Here is a 25,283-nt window from a genome sequence, read left to right as displayed (position 1 = left end):
TAACGGTCGTAAACATAACCATCCTTTTTGCTTCGTCGTAGTCGGGTAAATAGTACATTATTATAATTAATTTCAAAAATACTAACATTTTTCTTCTTTATTTGTAACTTTTCAATAACTACCTATAATTATATAGGTAATATGCAATCAGTAAGCGTCCATTTGTATTTTTATGAGCAAATGGGCTGAATGTGAACTTGGCAAATATTTTATATTTCTTTGCTTCCATTTAGCTAGCGATATGCGTATCATACGAGTATAGTGTGGCGAGCCACAGCCTGACCGCCCAAATGGGTAATATGGCGGAAAATTTATGGACACCTAAGGGTTTTGTGATGCTAGAGGTGAAATCTTTGCGGGTTATTTTCACACGGATTAATGTGCGCAAAATGAGTAGAATGGGGTTGATGGTAATTTGCATAACAAGCACGGATTTTAATAGTGGTGAGTCTCTAATCACCTGGGGACGTCAGGCATTCGAGTAGAGTCCTCAGCGTTTGTTTGGTCAAGTAGCGGACTTCTGTGTTGCTGTTGCAGTTTCTTGTCATTTCTTCTCCTCAGCCATAACACCTTGCGAAATGACGTAATTTCAAGAATGTTATATTGACCTTCAACAAGTTTATGCATGATAATTACGTTGAATAAATGATTCTGATTACTGTGTAAAATTTTGCTCGGTAACAAATTCACAGATAGTTATTATGTTGTTGAATAAAAGGCGATTTAAAACAATTTAACACGTTGCCCAAAATACACCTAGAACTCGAAAAACCATACGTTATTAGAACTAGATATAGCTGTATCTAAAATAATATGGACATAAAGTAAAAAAAAATCGAACATTCGCTTCGCAATCTATTGTTGGTTTTCACTTTCATTGTTTACGCGATCGCAGTACAAAATCAATTGTGTCCACTGTCAACTGCCAGTGTTTAGGCGTAACGAAAAACGGGATACGTGACAAATCGCTATCACAGCCGAAATAGGTCAAATGCATTTTGTAGCGCAACAAAAATCATTTTATTCGAATGTATTCACTGGTAGAGCCGAGTGCCGTTTCAGCTTTTGAACAAGTTAATGTTCATCACAGGAAACAAGGGAGTGAGGGTAAAAAAGTGCGGGAAAAAAGTACAAGTGGGAAGTGGTCTCTGTAAATATTCCTGCGAGGTTTCAACAACTGGCATTTTTGTGGAAACGTTTCAGGAACAAACGGTCGCGCCCTGGACAGTGTACGAATGGGACACATATTTTGAATTTTTTGCCTCTATTATATAGGTCTGCGTTAGTGTAATAGTTGGAACGTCCTAGGGGTAAAGTTTTTGAAGTAATTTTTGACGAAGAAGTATAGTATGTATGTGTATGTATGTTGTGTATTAAGTATATTTTATATTGTAGTTGCTTTTTCTTTCAAAAATTGGATAAGTAAGAGCAGACAAAATCACATGCCGTAGAAGTCAACTAAGCTCAGTTCAGCATAACAGGGATTTCAGTGAAAAATAATATTTATATGGTTCCCATAACTGTGGCTGTAGGTTTCTTTTTTAACATTGTTGCTCTACCTACCCTAATATGAATTAATTAGTGTATGTATTAGAGCACTTTGACATAGTAAAATTAGTTTTTTTTCGAAGAAAGCGTATTTAGAGTTAATATTCTATGTGTTATCTTTTTTCACATCAATAACGACCTAAAAAATAAATAAAGAAAGTAAAAAGTGTTTCCTCAATTACACTGTGTCGGTTTATCTAACCTTTATTATTTTGTAATAACATTATGTTTATCATATTACCCCTTTAAAATTTCCTATATTGGATCATTTTGACAGAGGAAGGAAAATATAAAAGAAAAATAAATAATTCATTTTTGATTTTTTTATATTTATCCACACTAATTATTTTTTCCTTCCAATATTATGTTCAAGGTCACGTCTTTATTTATGTAGTAAGTGTCAGAATTCGTATCTCAATAATATTATTTCGAAAATCAAATTACAGATTATCCAAAAACCTAACCATCTATCTTATCTATTGATGAATGTGGAGAAAGCAAGACAAGTGTGTTAGGATCGAAGCAAATGTAATTCTATAGTCTCTGCTTACCCCGGTGGGAAATAGGCGTGAGTTTATGTATGTAATATCCAAAAGTGAAACTGGCAAGTGACCGACAACAGTTGAAATGAAGAACATATTATACTTAATTAAGACAAATGTTATTAGTCGCCTTATACATAATAGTGATGGGCAACACGTAATCCTGACGACTATACACTCCGACATCCGCCACGGTAATATAACGTGTAAGTACAGAGAAAAGGCGATATGCCGGGATGATGAGCGCCCGACGCTGAATTATGTATGAAGGGCTAGGGCCGGACTTGATGTAACTTTCGACGAGCGAGCGTTGGTAAAACTATTTGTCAGCCTTAGTCTTTTGACATTAAATCCAGTGTTTACACATAAAAGACGTGGTAGATTCAAAATCTGGGTATAAGCTCTTTTGCTGGACCTTTTAGCCTTTTCAGATTATAACTGAAACGACCACTGAGATCAAAGGATGCACTGAAAAAATGCAGATTAATAAGTTACTTACTTACCCATATTCAAATAGAAAGAAAGTATCATAAAACCCTTTCTGTTTTGAAATTTTAAATCTATATTTTACAGTTTATTGGAACCTGCGATATCAGAAGATATATTATCTAGAAGTCGACTTGAGGAATAGCATCCAACAAAGGACTAAATATAAAGGCCTCAGCTGACTAGGATACCATGATTGCATTGGGGATTCTTTGAACAGTTTTAAGACAGTAATTACACAGAAACTTTGTAAAAAATGCTATCATAAAGTTAGTGGTTATTTAGAAGATATGAATGCATGGAATTAATATTAGGAACTGATATTAGGCAGCTAAATTACTCAATTGTATAAAAATATTTTGTTTTTTTTTAAGAACGTCTAGGGCCCTGTGCCGAGGTTTTTCTTGCAGCTTCTTTTCGCCGGCTATACAGGTTGTGAGAAGCTTCAGTAGTTTTAGGCGGATGAGACGTTCGTTATGTAAAAAATGACGATTCAAAGTGTAACTATGTTACATACTGAATAAAGATATATTTGAATTTGAATTGAATTCGGTTACCGACAACAATTTGGTTGCGCAACCAGGTGAAGCAACTACCATAGCTTTTGTACACTATATACATTTTGTTGGTGCCGCATTTGTGGTGGTACCACCACGGAGTCCTAGTGAAATAAGGCCCTAACTCGGTAGTTAACAAGAACAGAGGCTTACTTCGGTAAGTAAGCCTCTGTTCTTGACCTTAATTAAGTAGGTTCAACAAAAAAAAAACATATTTTCAAATGTCTTAATACGGCCTAAGCGAAAAATAAAGGAAAATAATAGCGGCAATTAAGACCAATTTATTAACGGTTTAAAAACTCTTTAAGTCGTTTCGTATTCCTATACCTTTTGTGCAAATAATAAAAGGGTTGAACCTTATTTTTTCTTATTACTTTATATTATTATTTTCCTCCATATCCTACAAGGCCATTGAGGCGATTTTAGTGAGAATGACAAAAATGTTTTTTATTTAAGTATTTCAAAAATGCCACTTTGTTTTACTTGTTTCTTTTATTTATTTGTTTTGTAGTTGTGGCCTAACATAATATGAACAGATAAATCGACTTTTTTGTTTGTTACTACTATAGCTCGCTACTATTAAAACCGCTCTAAATCCAAATTGCAAGTTAATATTACAATTATCAATAGCATGCTCTTAGTAAAGCGTTTCGGAAGACGAAAGGTAAATTCGCGTTCACGATTCACGATTACTTATAAAGGTACCTACTATATGTCATCAAAAGTTGAAAATTCCCAAATATTGCGATGAATATAGGCTATAAATTTATGTCATCAAAAAAAAATCCTGACAGCCAAATTTTTAAACCAGCACGAAGCTTTCTACATTTTGTTTATCTCTTAGTTCATGATAATTATGTAAGGTACTAAATATATTTTCATTCCAAATCTTGCCGACAACATTAATCTCAATGATATATCCTTTTTTGGCCCGGCTTCCTTTTTTGTACATAGACTCTTTAATAATCCTAAGTCGTTGCCTTTACCCCTTTCAGACAATGGTACGCTTCCAAATCAATATTCGATTCTGGATAATAAGATAGATTACTTTCTTTTGCGTGCTCAGTCAACGGTGACCAAAGATGTAGATATCTTGCGAAATCATAAGTCAATTTTTCTTTGAAAGCTAGGCTTAGGTTTCTTTGTGAATATCATAATGATTCATATAAATTGATTTGAGATTCAGCCGAAGTTGTGATTATATTTTAAAAACGGTATTGGAATATTTCGGATAACAAGGAATAAGTAGAAGAGAACCTTTAGCACAATTTATAGATGTGAAAACATATTGTGAAAATGACAGAGGCAGATATGATATTTTCTTATTATTTAGTTATTTTTTTTTTAATAGAAAACAAACGTGGTACCTGTATCTACTAAGTCAGGAGTTATTAGATGGAATAAAACACTAACGCTTAATGCTTCTCTATTGATAAGGTTTTGTACAGTTTTGTTACCACTATTCTACGACTAAATTTCGTCTCCTAAATAATATTATGTTATTAGGAAGCGCAGTAAGTAAATATCTACCGTAACTGCGGTAAGGAAGCTCGCTATTATTAAGACCGCTCTAAATCTCAAATTTCAAGTTAATATTACATTTCAATTATATCAGTAGAACCAATAAGTAATGTTAACAAGGGAATGTGACTCATATCAATGTTGCGTAAGGACCATGATGGCTTGTATAATTGTGACACTATGTCAATACTTGTGTGTATAGAATTGTATCGTGAGATGTTGTACACGTGAAGAGGCTGTTTAATCGTGTCAAATTCGTATTTTTTACCTACAATCGTATAAAGACAAGCATGGGCTATGAAAAACAAGTGGGACATATTTGTATGTATTGCATCGCTTTGCTAAAAGTTCTTGCCAGTTAGACATTTAGGAAATGGCGTTAAGATATACGAGAAAGCTCCTCAAGTTAAAAGTAGTTACGAGAGAGATAAACCTCATAAGTCTTTTTAATGGTTGTAAAAGTTTCTTTTCTTAAAAGTAATTTATGTGTACGTTCCGTGCATGGTTTAGGCACGGAATAATTAATAGTACTTTCACGCAGAAGACACTCGAAGTATATTTTTCACTTTTTTGCAGTAATATTGGTATTTACCTATACGTATAATACCAACCAGAGAGTACCTATTAATGCTATTAATAGACGCTGAACGTCGAACATATTATTATAAGCATATCAGATGATAAGCAATATGAGATGTGGAGGAAGCAAGATAAATATTATAGGATCGAAGCAAATGGAATTCCATAGTGTCTCATTACCCCGGTGGGAAATAGGCGTGAGTTGATATTATTATATTATGTGGGTATGTATAAAATAAGCCCCAAGTAAATATAACATTCCCACTGCTGGGCACAGGCCTCCCCTCAATCAACCGGAGGGGGTATGGAGCATACTCCACCACGCTGCTCCAATGCAGGTTGGTGGGGTGCCCTCCGAAGCACGGAATCATCTTACTTTTTCGGACAAGCAGGTGATTCAAGCCTGAAAAGTTCTTACCAAGCAAAGGACAGTCTCACAAAGTGATTTCGACAATATCCCCATCGGGAATCGAACCCGGACGTTCAGATCCTAAGCCTAACGCTCTAACCATTAGACCGCGGAAGCCCATAGTATTAGATTATTATATTCAACCCAAGCCAAGGGCAATTCTATTGAAATGTCGCTCTGATTTCTGCGATTTCATACCTCTCTCGAGACTGTAAGCCAGCTGTCGTAAGATAACCATTAACCTAAAAGCGTGTGGTGTCTCACCTAATGTGGCTCCAATTTGGCCGGGGATAATCTCATCATATTGTTGGAGTACGATTTAGTGCATATCCATAGTGGATATACACACACGGAATATAGCTCACTCACTCGCACATAATTAATGTACGTGTTTCTATTTGAGATTTTTTTAATATATTTTTTTTACTATATCTGACTACGGCTTCGAGCCTGTACCAAGTGTTTCAATCGAGATAAATTCGGTTAAGCTATCGGACAGTCCATCTGTAAAAAATCCTGACTATTCGGCATGGAACTCTGCATAAAAAAAGAAATATTACTTTACTTTCCACTTTTTGTCGACAGGTTTTGTGACGTGTGTAAGTCTATTCTCTATTGCGTTAGAGGGTATTGCTTACTCCCACATCCAGTCGTTTAATTTTTTTTTACGGGAGCCAGGTTTATTCAGTTTTAGTTAAGCTGTTTATCAAAAGAATCCAATAAACATTTTTATCAACGCCACGAACCTGCCCAAGACAAAGGCGCGCCATTACTTTTCCTTAAGTTATTTATAAACGGAATTTACTTCCGTTTACTTAGTAAAACTTAAATGTAGGCAAGTAATATAAATTGTTGTTTTTCTACAAATTTAAATGGCGTTTTCATGTAGAATGAATAAGTTAGTGGTCCCGTCCTGCCAAGTATTGCGCCCAAGGGATGGAGATTACCACAGAATCCCTCGCCGGCTATAAAACAGCCTTCATTAAATAATTTCAGAGAGGTTCATTTACGTTGCATTACTTTTTCTGACGGCTTTTAGGGATTTTCTGAGTTGTTGATGGAGGTTCGGGTTGGGGACTTATTTTGGTCAACGTACGCTCAACAGAATTCACAAATTCATTTCTACAACATTACTGTATCTAATTCGGTACATAAGGTGACCCTTATGTTCCGAATAATTAATGTTGTACCAAAATTTGACTTTAGAATGTCCTGTAATATACATAGACTGAGGCTACACCAGGCAGATAATGAAATACCTCTAAATATAAATTGCTGTATTCTATCTCTCCAACTACAGGATTCCAGGTTATAAAATACCCAAAAAAGAAAAGAAAATATAAAGTATGCAGTTATTCACACAATATAATAATGCACAAACTGCAGCGTGTAATTAGCTTGACATATTTTACAACCAACAACGTTCCGTTCAAAATTCGTCAACGCATATTTTTATGTTCTTGCATTTTATGCCTAGTTTTTTGACTCTCTCAGCTGTAAAGCCGTCAGAAGTTTGACCATAAAGTAGCTAGATGTGGGGTTTATTTTTTCGATGAATAGCGGAGCCATCTAACGTGGGTACAAATTTTTTATATAAGTACATTTATTTATTTCTTTATTTATTGATATTGGTGATAGTCGTGGTGACTTATTGTAGATCAGCCGCATATGGTCATCATCATCAGCCCATTAACGTCCCCACTGCTGGGGCACGGGCCTTCCCTATGGATGGATAGGGAGATCGGGCCTTAAACCATCACGCGGGCCCAGTGCGGATTGATGGCTATTAACGACTGCTAATGTAGCCGGGACCAACGGCTTAACGTGCCTTCCGAAGCACGGAGTAGCTCGAGATGAAAACTTTTTTTTTGTGGTCACCCATCCTATGACCGGCCTCTGCGAAAGTTGTTTAACTTCAACAATCGCAGACCGAGTGCGTTTACCGCTGCGCCTCCCCATATGGTATTAACTACTTAAGTGTACAAATGGGCAGCGCTAAGGACTCGCCCGGTATAAAATTCAAAACCACAGGCCTGAGGCTGCCCAGTCGAGCCCGAACTTCTGCTCAGGGAGTCGTTTAAGAGGATTATATTTGAATGAATCATTGAATACAGAAGCTTTAATAATCATTATGGAATCATTTATGAAATCAAAATGAACAAATCTTCTGCTATCGTGTGGGTTGTGAGGTGAATTCCTAACCTCAATTGAGCCGCCTGAGGTCCCTGACATGGCTCATGTAACAACTACTTACTTACATCAGTAAGTAGAAACCGGGACCAACAGCTTTACGTGCCTTCCGAAGCACGGATCGTCTAACTTTTTGGACAATCAGGTGATCAGCCTGTAATGTCCTAACCACACTAGGGATCAAAAAGTGATTTTTGTGATATGTCCCCACCGGGATTCGAACCCGGGACCTCCGGATCGTGAGTCCAACGCTTAACCACTGGACCACGGCGGCCGTTAATGAACAAATAACGAATATAAATAAAGTCTTTCATTTGTCTAGTTTTAGTAATGAATCGTAAAATGGCTGGAGAAAAAGTACTAATGCAAACGAGGCTTATATTATAACACAGACATTAGTATACGTTACTTTGACTGTCGGAATCCGGGATATCGCCTGGTAAAAGTTGTATTCCTGACAATGATACTCTCACTGACACAGGCATGTTTCGTAAGGACTGTAAGGAATAAAATGTTTAAGTACTTATGTACACTTCAAAGTGTAGAAATATGAACGCAGCACGTGTGTACTTACCACATATTTTAAATTTTTCGCAAGTAGGCGGAGGTTGGCGCAATAAAGCTGGTGACGCTTATGATAAACGGTTGTGGTCATCGCGACGAGACGTTTCGTCCACCTGGAGCGTAGAATTCTTTATGACTTGGAGTTAGTATTAGATCACACACTGTTACTCCACTTTTGAGAGAAAAACATCGTAAAGAGAGGAGTCATAACCGTTTATTTATACTTGGTCTTAAAGACAGGCCAGGTCGAAGGTAGGTAGGTACCTACTCTACCGGCGATCATATTTATTGAAGATTTTGATCAAAGTGACCGCAGTATCGTAGTAAGTGTGATCCCAATGGAAAATTTCACTCTGCTAACTCCCACATGGATCACAATATGTCTAGTGAAGTACAGTCATGAGCAATATAATGTACCCACTTTAGGACTCTGTCGCACTAACATATTTGACATTTAGTGAGACTTACAGTTCAATTTGTCAAAGAAGTTAATGTGACATGGTACCAAAGTGTATAAATATTAATGCTCGTGACCGTACCTATGCAAAAACCTTGCACAAAATATCCGTTAGTAAAGCCCACATTTTAATTTTTAAACTACGGCAGGCGGCAGAGTTTAAACGGTAAACCTTTTGGACGGGCGAGTGGCTTCCATGATAAATGGTGACATGTGACGTCACACCTGTTTCGACCCACCTGAAGTTATGGAAGTTCCCATGCCCTCGATACTTGATGTATGAGATTGTTGTTTTAATATCGTCCGCTAAAGTGGCTAGATGAAACAAGATTTTGAAGTGGCTTTTCATATTGCACTCGTATTGTTGATATGTTCTGTTCCTGGCGAGGAGTGGGTGTATATACTGTACACTTTTTCCTACCCCTTCAGGGATATGGGCGTGATGCTCTGTTATATTTATATATTACGTTCTGTTTCATGTAGGTTACAAAGAAGGACTTGCTGTAAAACCTGATTACGACAAGTTGCCAGTGTGGTGTTTTCTTGAAGTCTGTAGTTGTTATTTTCCAGTTTTTCGGTTTCCGTTCCACTGGTCTACGGAGCGTAAGGACGAGAGAGGGCATCTGCGGTTGCGCACCCGCCTATGCACTAAAAGTATTCCTGCGCAGATGAGTGCTTCCGGAAGCAGTCGCCGTTGCCGAAATCGGCTGGATCACTATCAGTTGTTATTTTACAGTCAATAATCATAGTTTTTGTTTTTTCCTGCAAAGATTTCCTGTAGTCAATTTTTGTTTTCTTAATTCAAAAATTGTGATGCCGTCATCAGCAAATGTCACTGACATATAAATTACCACTGTAAATTTTGAAAGCGTAAGTTGGTCATTTGGGACCTTTATGGATGATGAGATAAAGCTAGTTTAATAAGTGGCAAACGAAAATGAAATGAAATTCACATTTTAAAAACACCAACATTGATAAAAAATAATTCATTCCAATCACTATTCATAGCATCAACACAGAGTTTAATGCTCAACCCAGTGAGGCATTCATCGAACTCCCATCTGCCCCAATCCGCAAACAAGTCATCGCACTCAACCTCATGAGAACATTAATCTAAAGACCTATTGACTTCTCTAACTCTACCCAACTTCTCTCTATAAATTTCCCGGTCCACTGGCACAGTATAGGGACGTAATAACCGACCCTTAAAGTTTCTAATTGGGTTCATTGCCTCTAAAAACGTCGCAACTTTTTACACCCTCTAACTGTTTTCAGTTAGTACTTTTAAAGAGAGAAGAGGTCGTAAGTCTAATATTGTTAACAAAAAGGTGGTTTTCAATACAAGGCGACCTCAGAACAGAAGTGAAGGCGACCATTATTATGTGAAGCTTGACAGAATATTTGTGACAGAAATGATATATTTAAAATGTTTACTCCTGTGAATAATATTTAATTTTCTTTGGTCTTTTTACCTCAAACGGGTCATGTTTAGGTCATGCCTGACACTAAAATGTTTTCTTATTTGAACCTGAGGTACTTTATTATAATGTTATGACGATAAAAAGAGAAATTCATACTTATTATTCTTAGGATTTATTTCAGAAGATCCTTCATAGAAAAAAGGCACCCTTTTAATAACAGGAAGACAGATAAGCCATTTTCCTTGTTTATTGAGACTCGATGGATCATTTAAAACGAAAGGGTTACCCGTAGTACCTACTGGTTTTATCTTTTTATCATTCAAATATTTTATGGCGAAAATAAGAGTGTGTTGCCAACGTCATTATGGGGAACTGTGATAGAAGCTTTCGTTATAGCAATAATAAACGTAGAAACATAATAATATTGAGGTTTCCATCACAATGAAATGTCAAGGACACTTTGTCACGACACCAAGGGAACTCCAACTCAATACAGCGAGCGTTGCCGACAGCGGTGTAAAATATTATTGTTATGTCCTCCATGCGTTTCTCTCACACATTCCGTTAACACTTTCAAGGACAGAACGTATACGGACGTTCCGATTCCAAGGTGTCATACTACCTATTATGAACCACCAATGACCCATGGTCTCTGTCTGTGAAAGGGTTAACTCTTTCACGGACAGAGACCATGGGTCATTGATGGTTCATAATGGTAGTATGAGAGTATGACAACTTGGAATCGGAACGTCATTAGAAGTTCTGTCCTTGAAAGTGTTAACAAGTTCTTGAAAAGTATTAAATTAACTGGTTGCACTTAAGACCTCCTGGTTACATGTCGTTTCTGTAATAGACCAAAAATACCTACAAAAACATAAATTTTATAAATATGACCACTAATGGTACATAATTTCACTACTGTTTACAAATAATTCGCTGGGCTCAGTCTTCTTCTTCTATCGTGTGGGTTGGGAGGTGGATTACCAACCCCATCAACCCTGGTGTCAGGGTTACTATTGAACCGCCAAAGGCCCCTGACATGGCTCATGTAACGAAGCACGGATCATCTTACTTTCGGACAATCAGGGCTGAGTGACTGCACTTTTGCTCTTTGATTGTACAGGAACCAACTATTTGTTTCTCCATCATAATGATATTGAAACACAAAGGCTAGTGGTTGAATGACAACAGCTTCATAATCCCCCGAAACTTTATCCAAGAGAAATCCTCAAATATTTTTGCTGGAACAATGAGAGAATCCTCAGGTAATAACTGGAATTGCCTGAGCCGCCCAAATTAAATATGAATGTTTGACCGTTACTGCTCTTTTTTCTAGTCGGAACATAATCCCTTTCTTTCATTCCCTTTGCTTTTACGTCCCTTTTATTGAGGTTTTTACGGTCTCTACAATAATGATTGCGGGTCTGAAATGTGGTTGTGTGCTTAATTATTACTGGAGTGTTAGAATAGCTTAGAGTATATTGCTTCTTCGGTGCTCTAGTGTTTATTTTGTTTATTCGTGGTCTGTATAGAACGTGTTTATTAAGTCTAAAGGTTGGTTTCCTATGTGCAGTGTATTTTACCAATCGGTCGGTATTTTAAAATTGTGGCGTGGCCGTTATTGTGCTACCGTGATGTCCTTCCTAGTAAGGAGATAGGGCTCTTTATTAGTTCAGAGAGTTTATAATTAGCATAGCATTATTCCGTTTTTCACAGGGTCCGCTTACCTAACCTGAAGATTTGACTCTTAACTACTGAATCCGCCATATTGAAAAACGAAGACTAACGACTAATCTTGCTTTAGTGCTAGAGTAGGTACGCGCCACAGAATTTCTGAATAAGTACCAAAAATATTAAAATAGACTTGGTTTGCATAGCCTATAAATTCTTCTAACAGCTACGGGTACACTTTAACCAAAAAGTTTTTATGTAAAAAATACCTCATCGTTTTTTCCGAAACAGCCACAAATTGCGTTCGGAACCGATACGGACAACACCTAACGGCTAGCTAACAAACGAGTACAAAATGTCACCCGTTTCCAAACTACATACATTATGCAACTCGTGTCCATTACATACTTTATCTTTAGGACTGCGCCGCGTAGAATACACTACGCAATTACTGGAAGTGCTAAATTAACTTATTACTATGTGTAAGTCGGACTAGTGTAGATATACTTGCGCACGTACGCACGAAGATGAGTGGGTCTGGATAATAGTCTCAAGGCGTCTTGTGAAAATGTAAAGAATCGTTTGGAATATATATTAATATATTAAATATGACAGTAACCCCTTCTACCAAGGGTCTATTTGAAAATAAACAGCCCTTATACATAATAACATAGCCCTCTTTTAAGCATGTCAATCAAAATTCTACTCATCATTCTGATCCTTCAGAGATTCACAAGTTTAAACCTAACGACGCATTGATTGATAGTTTTCTAATAATCTGGATAAAATGTGGCTTCACATTTATCCTTATATCTTAGGGAAGTAAGTACATTAAGTAAATACAAAACTTTAAAATCGACGTGTGTAGAAAAATACAAGAATTTATAAGTGACCAAACATGTATATAAGTGATAAACCTTCTATTAAATTGTTGTACAATTCCCTACTTTTTCTCCTCAAGTTGACGGTTATTTTTTAATTTTCTCGGCTCTTCCAGAGAGTGAAATTATCTTCCTTGATGAATGGCCAAATGGTCCCTAATTGAATATTAAATGCGGCCGTCTACAGCTGGCTGACAGGGGTTAAGGTGGCTTCAAGGGCTCGTGAAAACGGTGAAATGGACTAACCCGCAGCTTACTTAGTCAACTGGGGTATTGGTGCCTTTTCTTTAACACCGAAGCGTGACTTGGTAAGGTCAAGTAATCATTCACGTGTTAAAACCCTATTTAAGTAACTATATATGTTTTAAAAAAGCCTGGTCAAAAGTACTCTTAACCGGCGAGCATGCATAAAGGCTTTGATGAGAGTGGAAGAAGCGAGAGTGATGTGTCAGGATCGTAGTAAGTGGAATTCCACGGTCTCTGTCTACTCCAACGGGAGATAGGTGTGATGTTATGTATGTCCTCTATCAAACAGGGGCTGAAGCGTGCTTACATCTTCATGCCCTTCATGCTAGAAACGGGGATCCATGGGGGCACAAAGCGAGATGGTTTTTGCGGGACATTAGCGCGGCCGCGCGGCCACTTAAGTCTGTTGTAAACCCATGCTTTAACAACCTTTCCATCATTTCTGGTGCAAAGGTTTTCCGTAGATTTCAGCGTTGCAATGCTGCGCGTTTGGGCACCTTTACACCAAAGACGGTCAGAGGTTTGTTCGATTAGACATAGTTAATTAGGAAAAACATAAAAATATGTTACTTGAGTTTCAAATTATTGAATTCATATTTATAATTTGAAGCAAATCGATAACTATGTTCTTAATTTGGTTCACACTTACTAGCGTAATAATATAGTGGGTAATTCCGATTACCCGTCCACCCACCAGTGGGAAAGTCCAGTGGGTGGACGGGTCGGGAGGGGTTAATTTAATATTTTTTTTCTTTTTATGGTTTTAGATTAAGTTTTATACAAAAACATAAGAAAAAGGTATATACATTATGGTTATACCTACAATTGATGTTAAAAAAAAACATTAATATAAAAATACCACCCTGTAGCTTGCAATTGACTGTTCCTGTCTTTATCTGAAGTACTTGGAAAAATAATTGGTAGGTACCTAAGATTTATTTGATTAGTAATTGGTTACTTTTCTTGTTCAAATATCTTTAATGCTTTAAAATTATCGTGTAAAGTAGATTAACTTAATAATTCCTCAGTGAACATATTTCCTTTCATTTAAAACGGAGAATTATGGCTCACAAAACTTACTTAGATTGTAATTGTTCTTAATGATGACATGTTATTAACGGACTTTTTTTAAAAACAAAGTATCCAAATAAAATCTTAATAATCTTTCTGGACAACATTTAAAAACATCAAAAAAATACTTAAAAGGCAATGCTCGATGGTAGAAATGAAATGATCTATGTAGATTATCTTACCAATTCATTTACTTTTGAACTGTACAATAATCATAAAACAAAAAAGAAAGATAATAATTCCCGAAACTCAAATCTTGGAATCGTCTCATTTACGATGAAACTTAACCCTATCCTTTGCAGACCACACACAATAAGGTCCTTTGACCAAAATGAACTACACCAGACCCTTAGTGCCATTAAAACGATATGGACGCCTTGATGTTAATTATTTACGAGACGGCTTGGCATTAAGAATTTACCCGACATCTTTTAGGAGGCGTCTAATAGATTTTTAATTATTCAGCCTTTTCTTTTGTTTATGGTAAATGTTATTAGAGTCTACTCTACAATCCGTTGCTTTTCTAATGTCTTCTAGATTGTTATTAAATCACATACTGACTTTAGGTACAGTCACAGAACTCTCGTAGACGATAAGAAAGGCATCTACACGAATGTATACTCTAAAGTTTACCATACTGGTATAATTTGGGAGAAGAGTAGGAAAATGGAGCTACCTACATCTTTTAACGACTTGTGACTTGTGTGTCTAATTCTTCTTCTTCTATCGTATGGGTTGTGCTGTGGATTACCAACCTCAGCAACCCTGGTGTCAGGGTTATTATTGAGCCGCCAAACGCCCCTGACATGGCTCATGTAATAACTACGTACTTACATCAGTAAGTAGTAACCGGAACCAACGGCTTGACGTGCCTTCCGAAGCACGGATCGTCTTACTATCGGGCAATCAGGTAATCAGCCTGTAATGTCTTAACCAAACTAGGGATCACAAAGTGATTTTTGTGATGTGTCCCCACAGGGATTCGAATCCGGGACCTCCGGATCGTGAGCCCAACGTTCAACCACTGGACCACAGAGACCGTGTGTCTGATTATCCAGTCCATGAGTTTTTGTAGCAGTACCTAGTTACACCCCGTACACTCTATACAACAATGTTATTCTTACCGTGAGCTGCCTTACGCGTAAGTGCGCGCGAGACAGATAGTATGCGCGCGCACCCCCTTATTCCTTAGTGGTTTGCGTGCTCCGGTCATTTAGACTGAAGTAAGATCCAGAGGGGGTGAAGTAAATCTAGCTTGGCGCTCTATATGTTTTGGTGCGGGACGGAGAGTTTCTGTACCAAGTATTTCCTTATTCTAAGACTTATTCTGATTGAGGGAAGTCGTCGACCACGCCTGCGGGGTCGGTATCGGGGTCCTGATACCGACCCCGCCGGCGTGGTCGACGACTTCCCTCAATCAGCTCTTATCGCTATCGACCCACTAGGGTCGATTAATTATTTCAAATATTTTTCCTCTCAGACGACGCCCTGAGCCGAGGGTATAGTGGGAATACAATGTGGCCACTAAGATGGCCGTACTAAACGCTCTGGCAAGAAGATTACCCATTAGTTCGCTACTTTGACTTTATTGCATTAAACTGGATAACACATACTTACATTAGTAAATCAGTCTACAAAGTTTTATTGAAGTTGGCGCTTATGTAATTGTATAAATTTGGTAATTTTATATTGATGATGAGCTAAGTTGAAAAGTAAATTTATAAACATAAATATTCAAAGTAAAAAAGTAGGACCGTTATCTGAAGATTATTAAGTAACTTTTCGCCGTCCGAAAAATAACATGCTATTAATATTAATAACAAAGAAATTTTAAGATAAATCAAAACATTTATTCAAAATATAATCAGTTCGGTTTCTTACAATTATTTGCAAAAGAATTCACAATCTCGTCCCAAGAATAACGATCAGGAATCACAGCAGCATCTTTGAAGGGATCCGCTGGTTTCGATGTCGTCGAGTCCCCTGAGAGACCGCTAGACGAGGGGTAGGAATGCGTCGCTGTAGGCAATTTGAAATTCCTATCATATGTCACATCTCCGCTTGAATTCCACGTTAGTCTTTGAATCTCCCCTTGCCAACGCACTATCACTGATGGATACGGATCGCCTGGTAAACTTCTGAAGTGACAATCTAAATGTAATTTTGAACTTTCTTGAGGTAAAGGCAATACCGTTATTTGCTCAACGGCTACTCTACCTTCACACGAGTAGAGATATAATAACACGAATACAATAGAAAATTTCATCTTGACACTTCGAATTGGGATGATCGAATGGAGAGTTTCGAATCGTTTTATGTTTCATTTCACTGAGTAAATATAATTTGATAAAGAGGTCAGTAGAAGTCAATATGCGATAATTTACTGATTGCTGTGCACTCACGTTATTTCAATGGATGTTGACTTGGTAATTATTATTAGTTCTATAGGCGTGTTATTGTTTACTTTTGAATTGAATTGAAATGAGGGTGTTTCCTAGTATTTACCATTAATAAAAGACCCTGAGAAGACTGCGGGTCCTTGGGGACATGAGGCTTTGTCTTTTATTAGGGAACTTGGGAAGCGTCTGCGGGAAAGGGGGCAAGACCCTCGCTCCGGTTCATTTCTGGTTCAGCGTATCTCTCTGGCAATTCAGCGCGGGAATGCTGCCAGTTTGATGGGTACGTTTGAGCCAGGAATGATCCGGGGCGGGCTTTTCGAATAATGACGAAGCTTGTTGCTGATTTCGGTTTGTATTTTGACGAAACTTTTGTGGATTTATGGTTTGTTCTTGTTTTTAGTTCCTTTTTGACGAAGCCTGTGGTGGATTTAATTATGTGAATTTATTATTTATTGCCATTATAATTTGAATAAATACGTGACAATTAAAATAAAAGATTAAAAAATATTTTTTTCTAAGTACGTTTTTTAATCTTATAAGTACAGATACATATATAAACTCACGCCTATTCCACTGGGGGAAGCAAAATTCCATGTGGAATGGCAGGTGGAATTCCATTTGCTACGATCCTGACATACTTAAAACCTCACAATCACTACTACACACAGCCACTCATAATCTTATACTTATTTGTAGGATAGAAATTTGCGATGAGGTCAATATAAGGTCTAAGTGACATTATATCTAGTCGTTTTGCGATATAGTATTTAATGTGGTAAGTCACATTTTATTTATTTTATTTTATTTATAAAAAAGGTACACCAACAGCTTATAATTATAATAAAACATTAAATAAATTAAAAGTTACATCAGGAATTAGACAACTTTTGCAGTGTAAGACAACCTAATCGTTTAGACACATTGCGTTGTCTTATTCTTAGTATTATTTGTGAATCCCGGTTCGGGTTGTAAACTACTGATTTCGACTTTATGAGTTTGTATTCGTGTTTGGGTCAGAGATAAATTAAATAATTGATATCACGTTGTTTCCAGGATTTGTTACTGAACAATGACTAGGCTTAGGCTCTGTCATTATGTCTAAATAAAACGCAAGCTATAATGTAAACAAAGTCTATAAATCGCGGTGTGTTTTCAATAGCTTAAAAAAAAGAAACAATCTCCCTGTTTAAAGTGCAAGAAGCTAGGGTTCTATAAATAACGTGGTACCGCTATCGACTCCGGAGATTAAACGCAAACTAGACTTGCTCTGGCTTCCACGGCGATATCCAGCGAAGTTCCGATCGTGACTTCATGTGGTCTTAACCAATAGCGATTCAAGAATCGATACAACTACGTTGGACTATTTCTAAGACAAAGTCTGTACAAGTCAAACTCCTAGACTTATTGGGTTTGGGTGTAAATAAGTCCTCTGAAGAAGTGTGAAATACGTTTGTGGCGTATACTTACATCTTTAAACGTAAATCTGCCTCGACTATGTTTTACTTTGCTACGGAAAATTAACATAACGCCTTAGACCTCGATTTTTCACCTTTCGTTAATCCGTGTTGATAGGTTCCGTTTGCTTAACCTGAAGATCTCTGAGGTCTGACCGTGATTAGATGCTGTGTTTTACAGATTATTCCATGCTTCAGAAGGCACGTTAACTCGTTGGTCCCGGTTACAACTCAGTGATGTAAATAACTAGTCGTTATATGAGTCATGTCAGAGGAATTGACGGCTCAATAATAACCCTGATACCACACGATAGAAGAAGACGACAGATTATCTAATTTTACTTACCATAACATTTGACAAATAGTTAATATCTCAACTAAGTTTTTACACATCATCGTCTCCCTAGCATTGTATCGTTTCTCACGGGATCCGCTTACTTAACCTGAAGATTTGACAGGTTTTTTACGACCTTACGATCCACGAAAGGAAAACCAGCCCAATACAGGTTAGGTCACATAACTCCGAAACGCATTTCTCGGGAATTACCACGATGTTTTCCTTCACCGCTGAGCACGTGATATCATTATAATCCAAACATAAATTTGAAAATAAATTCTAAAATCATTGGTTTAGGCCCGTGCTGGGTTTCGAATCTGCAACCTCATAATGAGAGTCAAGCTTTGGGCTATCTCACGGCTCTTAAGTTCCTGTGCTAAATCATTATCATTTTGTTTTCATCTGTATAGTTCTCCTTAAAACCTGACTTTGTTAGAAGTATTTGATTTATATTGGTTTTTGAAATCCTGGTTTATGAAATCAATTCGGTTATCATACTAAACTGCACTTAGCTGAAGTGGTTTCGTCGAAGTTCAGTGACTTACACTTTAACAGCAGGTCAAAAGGAAACCCAAACTGCGCTAAAGTATGAAATAGTTCACGTTGATGTAATTTGGCAAACTTAACTTACTTATAGTAAGTAACGAACTAAGTATTTGAATTCAGTATTGGGTAAATGGTTAATAAAAAGGTTGGTTTGAAGATATTTTCATATACAATATATTATAATGTTATTTTAGTTGCAACAACTTTCTGATAAATTTACGTTTACAATTTAGTTAATATTATCTGATTTGCCTTTTGGGTTTAACCTACATTTTTTCCATTAGACTTTGGCTTAGGTATGCTTTGTTTAGGTGAATTCACGTTCGTTCATTTTATGATTTTCCTCAACAAAACCTAGTTTTGAAACGAACTGTTTATTGCGAGGTTCGGTATACAAAAATCATAATCGTAATGTGATTTTTTCAAAAAGACAGTGAAATTTTATCGCAAAGTGAAATTTTAAAACAATTTTATGAAATTTTAAATCACGAAGTGAAATTTTAAAACGAAAGTATTTCTGACTCGAACGGAACTTGAACCCACAGCTCTTGTCAAGCCTGGAATATTACACCACCACCGGGTCCTCGTCCTGTCCATGCGAAATTCTTTCGATCTATGTATCTTCATTATTTTTCTAGGCGGTAATAAGTTTTATTCTCTATAAAGCAACGATACGGAGAATATTAAAATAGATTAAAACACGTATTACTCGCCACTATTGAGATGGGTTTGACAAAATGATGAATAAATTAGTATTTTCAGCGCACCTATCTATTTATCTGGTGTAATTAAAGTACTTAGTTGAAATCTGAAAAGAAGCCATTAACAAAATTTTAAAAGCTTTAAAACCTCCCAATGGATTTTACATTACTAAAGCATGATTTGATTGGATTCTGGATATTTTATTTCTTTATTCCCCGAAATACTGTTAACTTAATTACTTAAAGTAACAGTGCTGATTTATCAAATTTTGCCGAAATTCTTCCCTCGTTTCTCGTAGGTCATTTTTAATATGAGTATTTTTTTCCACCAATTTGATGATATGTATCATAATGTGGACATGTGGATTAGTGAGTGTTATGTCAGTTGAGATGATTGTGTGAGAAATAAACGAGAGACGTGAGTAGTATAGAAGCTATATGAGGAATGCATAGACAAATGATAGATTGTGTAAAAGAGTGCGAATGACTTAGAGAGAGAGAGATAGAAGAAAGGAGAGGGGATAAATAGACGATGGTGGCGTGAACTATGTTCGGAGGAAAATAAAACAAGAGTTTAAAACGTCAACCGTTTAATTTGAGCAAACCTAAATCCCTAAACAATGTATTTATATATTTTTACTATTGAGTTTTTAGATGTATTATATTTCGTTGGTCATAAGCACACCACTTATCACGTTGGTCTTACAGAAAGCGAGTGGTGGTGGGTACTTAGTTTATCTTATGATGGATGTACCTCTGACTTTGGTATATAGTCGTGAGTCCATGTAATGTTACTATCTTCTATTCAGTAGGTACACTAAAACGTTCTTTATACAATGAACAATGAAAACTGGACAGCGTCATACCCATTTTCTCTTACTTTCTTACGTCGAGGTCCCATGTTATTACACCAGAATAATAAAATCTTATTAGACGCGTCTTAAACGAACATTACCTACATGTCATCAAAAACATAAATGTACAAATCCTAAACAAGTTCTCTTTGACGAAATGAACGTAGGGTATATGGCGCGGATACTTGGCAAGTTACTGTGGTAGTTATACTAATTAAACATTAACTATGTGTATGTTAAGTTTGATATATAAAGTTATGGAAGTTTACTTTTTGAGAAAGCTTTACTTATGTATACGAAAGGCATAAGCATCAGGTAGATATTCTGAATATCGTGCTTAGATACCTGCCGATATCAGAATATTACCAGACTTATTTTCAGGTTTATATACCTACTAAAGCTTATATCAGTGTTTCTGTCCTATTCTATTGTAGGTAATAGGCAGGGAAGTCTCATCTAATCATGCTTATCAGTAATAACGTATCGATTTCACCACAAAGTAGGTAATTACAGGGAGGGAGAATCGCTTTGTTTTTGTTTGAGAGGTTCAGGGATGTGATGTAACCTCTATGGGATTTTGATATTCACGTCAAGGTACAGATTGGTCTGCCTTCCTAATTAGGTATTTGTCACATTTTTTTTTCCGAAACGACTTTGAAATTGAACTTTGAATTGAATTCCGAGACGATGTAATATTCAATATGTCTGTCCATAGAGAGTACCAGAACTTCATACCGTGTTCCGCCTAACGCGTAACTGCGAGCAAGATACAGTCCGCGCGCTCTTTCCCTTACTCCTTAGTGGCTAACAGCCATTTACGACTAAAGTTAGACCCAGAGGGGGTGAAACCATCGCCAGGTACGAATTGGTGTGGGTCTCGAGGGACTTTGTATGAAGCCGCGCCGCATGCTTGACTCTCTGTACTATGATTTAATTTTATCTGTGAACGCGAATAGAAATCGAGATAGCGTCTCCAGACCGCTTCCAGTACCGACTGTGTGTATTCGTTTGACATGAATACTTTTCAATATAATTGGCCAATTATCATCCATCTTTAACCTATATAGCAAAAATTTGGAGCTCATCTTACGTTACAAAACCCCGTCTGCAAAGTTTTCTAATCACTCAAAAGGCTGGGTTAACAACTATAAATGAAATAATTACATCAAGAAAAAGTCAACGTTCCTACTAACCGCCATTTTACTACAAGCTTGATACGAGTATGTCAAATCGCGGCGTATATACCTCGTTCTTCTTCTATCGTGTGGGTTGTGAGGTAGATTACCAACCCCATCAACCCTAGGGTTATGTCGTCAATTTACTTGTAATTAATTTAATGTCATTTTGATTGCGAGTGAACTCCCACATTCATTACCTCTTGACCTTTCCTTTAAAAGTTATATTTTTATAAAGTGGATTACCTATTAAGTGATGATCGTTAGTCACTCAGACAGCGAGTGTCCAAATCGGGATTTTATACATATCAATAAAATGGAAGTGTGTTATCTGGTACAATCCAAACCTGAGTTATGAGGGTTCAAAATATCGACGAGACGTTTCGAGAAAAGGTAGGTAGTGACCTGCCCTTGCGCTTCGCTCGTCTTGGCGGGGGCACTCCCGTGCCCCCAGATAAATCTTGCATTTATAAGGGATCAACAACAACAAACAACACTCTAGGAATAAGATGAGATGTTAAGAAATAATACATACATAGACAAAGGCGCGCACTCCAAACAGATAGAGCCAGAAGTCACTTCTGATATTCGTTCAATATGAGGTATGATAATAGTGAGTCACAGTTTCTACGTAATTTGAAAAACGATGTTATTACTTACTGATAATGAATGAATAAATCATCATCTCCCTAGAATTATCCCGTTTTTCACAGGGTCCGATTACCTAACCTGAAGATTTGACAGGTCCGGTTTTTTACAGAAGCGGCTGCCTGTCTGACCTTCCATCCCGCGAAGGGAAAACCAATACAGATTAGGTCACATACCTCTGGAAATACATTTCTCGGTAATGTGGCTTTCTTCACGATGTTTTCTTTCACCGCTGAGCAAGCGGTAATCATTTATGATCCAAACATGAATTCGAAAACAAATTCGACAATCATTGGTTTAGGCCTGTGCTGGAGGTTGAGGCAAGCGTTCTACCAACTGGGCCACCACAGCTCAATGAATAATGAATGTATAAATATTGACCTAAAATTTAATGTATAGGTGGGTTTTATTTCGGAGGATTTTGATTATTCTTTAGATTTTCACCGTAAGCTTGGCTGAGCTTATCGAGCGCGTCGAGCCAAAGCTCTTGCTCTGTGGGTAATGCCGACTGCGTAGCGCAATCAGGTCGAGATGTTATTGTTCGTTCTACCACGAGAGCCTACCCTACAAAACAGGCATTGTTTGAATAAGCAACGGAGAATCTGAATTAATTTCGATGCTAAATGAATTTCCGACGTGGCGTTCCGTTATTTTAAATAATTTCGATTCCAGAGTAGGAGTGAACGATTTTGTGTTTCTGATGCTGATAATGAATAAAAACATAATTTGATATTCGTTTATTAATTGGTTCACGTTACCTGTGATGCTTTTGAAACACTCCATAATTGTACATAAAATGTTGTTTCGGAATATAATTACAACAGAAATATTTCATGTACTTAAAGTAGGTAATAAAACTAAGTAGGCAAAACCAAGCTTCGGTAACCTTCCTTTTTGAGAAATCTCATTCAAATTCAATGCTGTAAGTATGGAAACTTTCATAATTAAGTATTGTTCAGAAAAAGCGTGAAAAAACACAGACTACTTTCCTTGCACATTAAATGTTGGGGTTTCGACCTCGTTGACCTTGTGAAATGATAACAGACAAGTTGAAACTTTTATGACAGGCCCCATAAAAGTTTCGCTCTAACAAGTGTTCATGACTTTTCCTGTTAAATGTGGAGGTGTCGCTATTGCACAGTGTTCTTAAATTTTGACAGTTCCTTGTAATATTTGAGCAACCAAACATAAAGAAAGAAAGAAAGAAACGTTTATTATAAAGGGACACCACAGCAACAAATATAAAACAAACAAAAAATATACTTACAATAAAAACACGGAGTAACACATAATTAACAATCAAACACATAATAAAAAATAAAAAACAACAACATACACAAGAAACACAAACAATTGAGTGTATGGACTGGTCAACGATGGTGGTAACCCGTACCATAACCCTTTACGCAGCGTTTAACTGCAAAATCCTAGTGTTATATTTATTCCCTAAAGGTCGGAAAGAAGAAAACTTGCTTGCTTTTCTTTTTCTCATCCTTCAGACGGGATATACTCCAGGTTACTCCACATTTTATAGCAATTTATCCCGAATTTTAGCTGGACAGTATGGATAGTTGTCAAAATTTTGGAACACTCAACAGTGCTGCCGCCTACATTTGAGCTTCTAGTTTTATTATTATTGTCTTCATTAGTAAGTATTAGGGGAACTCGTAAATAAATACTGAGTTGTAGAATTGTTTGAAATGGCGCAATTCAACAAAAGGCGTGTCTTAATTAAGCAAGTTAGCTTGACTAATTTCAATGATTACGACGAAGACGATCAAATAAATAAAATACATTATCTTTCAACAACTAAAACGTAAAGAAAAGTCAAGCCACATAACGATTTAATATTACCTTAGATTCTGGATTTCGTTTCGTTTCAGAAGAATTGAAAGTAATATGTTATTTTGATAGATCGATTGTAATATTTCAATAAGCAATTTAAATTGAAAGGGTGATATTTCTCGTAATATTTCATGTTTTAAAGCAATATTTAACCGGTGGCCCTAATGATTACCCTATCCGGATATTTATGAGTGTTGGAACATTTTGCTGCGATGTTTTTATTATGATATCATAACATAACATCGCATCACGTTTGTATCCCCGAAGAGGTAGGCAGTGGTGTAAAGTATATACATTTACCTACTCCTCGTCTCGTTTTATTGTCATGCAGATAATAAAATGAGTCGACTAGTTCCAAGTCAGCCATTTAACTCTTTTACATTTGTGGCCCATCACAAAAACATAATTTTCTGTTTTGCCATATTTTTGCCAATATGTAGATGCCTTGAGCATAATCAAATAATGTTGTATGTTATTATTTCACAACGTACTTAATGAATCGTAATAATTTTAAATTAATTCAACCCAATCATAGTCTCCCTAGCGTTCTCCCGTTTTCACAGGATCCGCTCACGTAACCTGAAGATTTGACAGGTCCGGTTTTTTTAGAAACAATTGCCTGTCTGACCTTCCAACCCGTGAAGGGAAAAACCTTCCCAATAGGTACAGGTTAGGTCAGGAGGTATGTACCTCAGAAAGGAATTTTTCGGGTATGTGGGTTTCCTCACGATGTTTTCCTTCATCACTGAGCACGTGATAATCATTATTATTATATGATCCAAACATGAATACGACAATGATTCCGAAAATTATAAGGTTAGGCCCGTGCGGGATTCGAACCTGCGACCTTACAGTGAGAATCAAGCGTTCTTCCAACTGGGCTACCACGGCTCTAAAATCATTCAACCTAAAAATGTATAATTCGGAATTCCAGAAAAGCACTTACTTCTTTAAACATTTCTGTCTTTATTTTAAAGTTATGTAGCTTATCGTTATGGGCAGGGATTTTTGAATGAATTTATATGCTTTAAATTTAAAGCCCTTACGAATTTTATTTAGTAGGTACCCAAGTAACAATGCTGCGCCTGCGGTTGACCAGAAACATTGACCAATATTTATTTTGAGCGATATTCAATTTTATTCTTTTATTCAAGAACATTTCATTGAGTATTAAAAACTCA

General features: G+C 36.8%; 1 protein-coding gene across 1 annotated transcript in view; it reads left to right on the top strand.

The window, feature by feature from the left end:
• Positions 1-25,283, top strand: part of LOC126370379 (uncharacterized) — a 380,386-nt gene that overhangs the window by 146,134 nt on the left and 208,969 nt on the right. The window lies entirely within an intron of this gene.

The sequence above is a fragment of the Pectinophora gossypiella genome, chromosome 10, assembly GCF_024362695.1.
Source record: "Pectinophora gossypiella chromosome 10, ilPecGoss1.1, whole genome shotgun sequence".
NCBI lineage: Eukaryota > Metazoa > Arthropoda > Insecta > Lepidoptera > Gelechiidae > Pectinophora > Pectinophora gossypiella.
The sequence above is the reverse complement of the archived record's forward strand: the minus strand, read 5'-3'. Positions and strand labels throughout refer to the sequence as shown.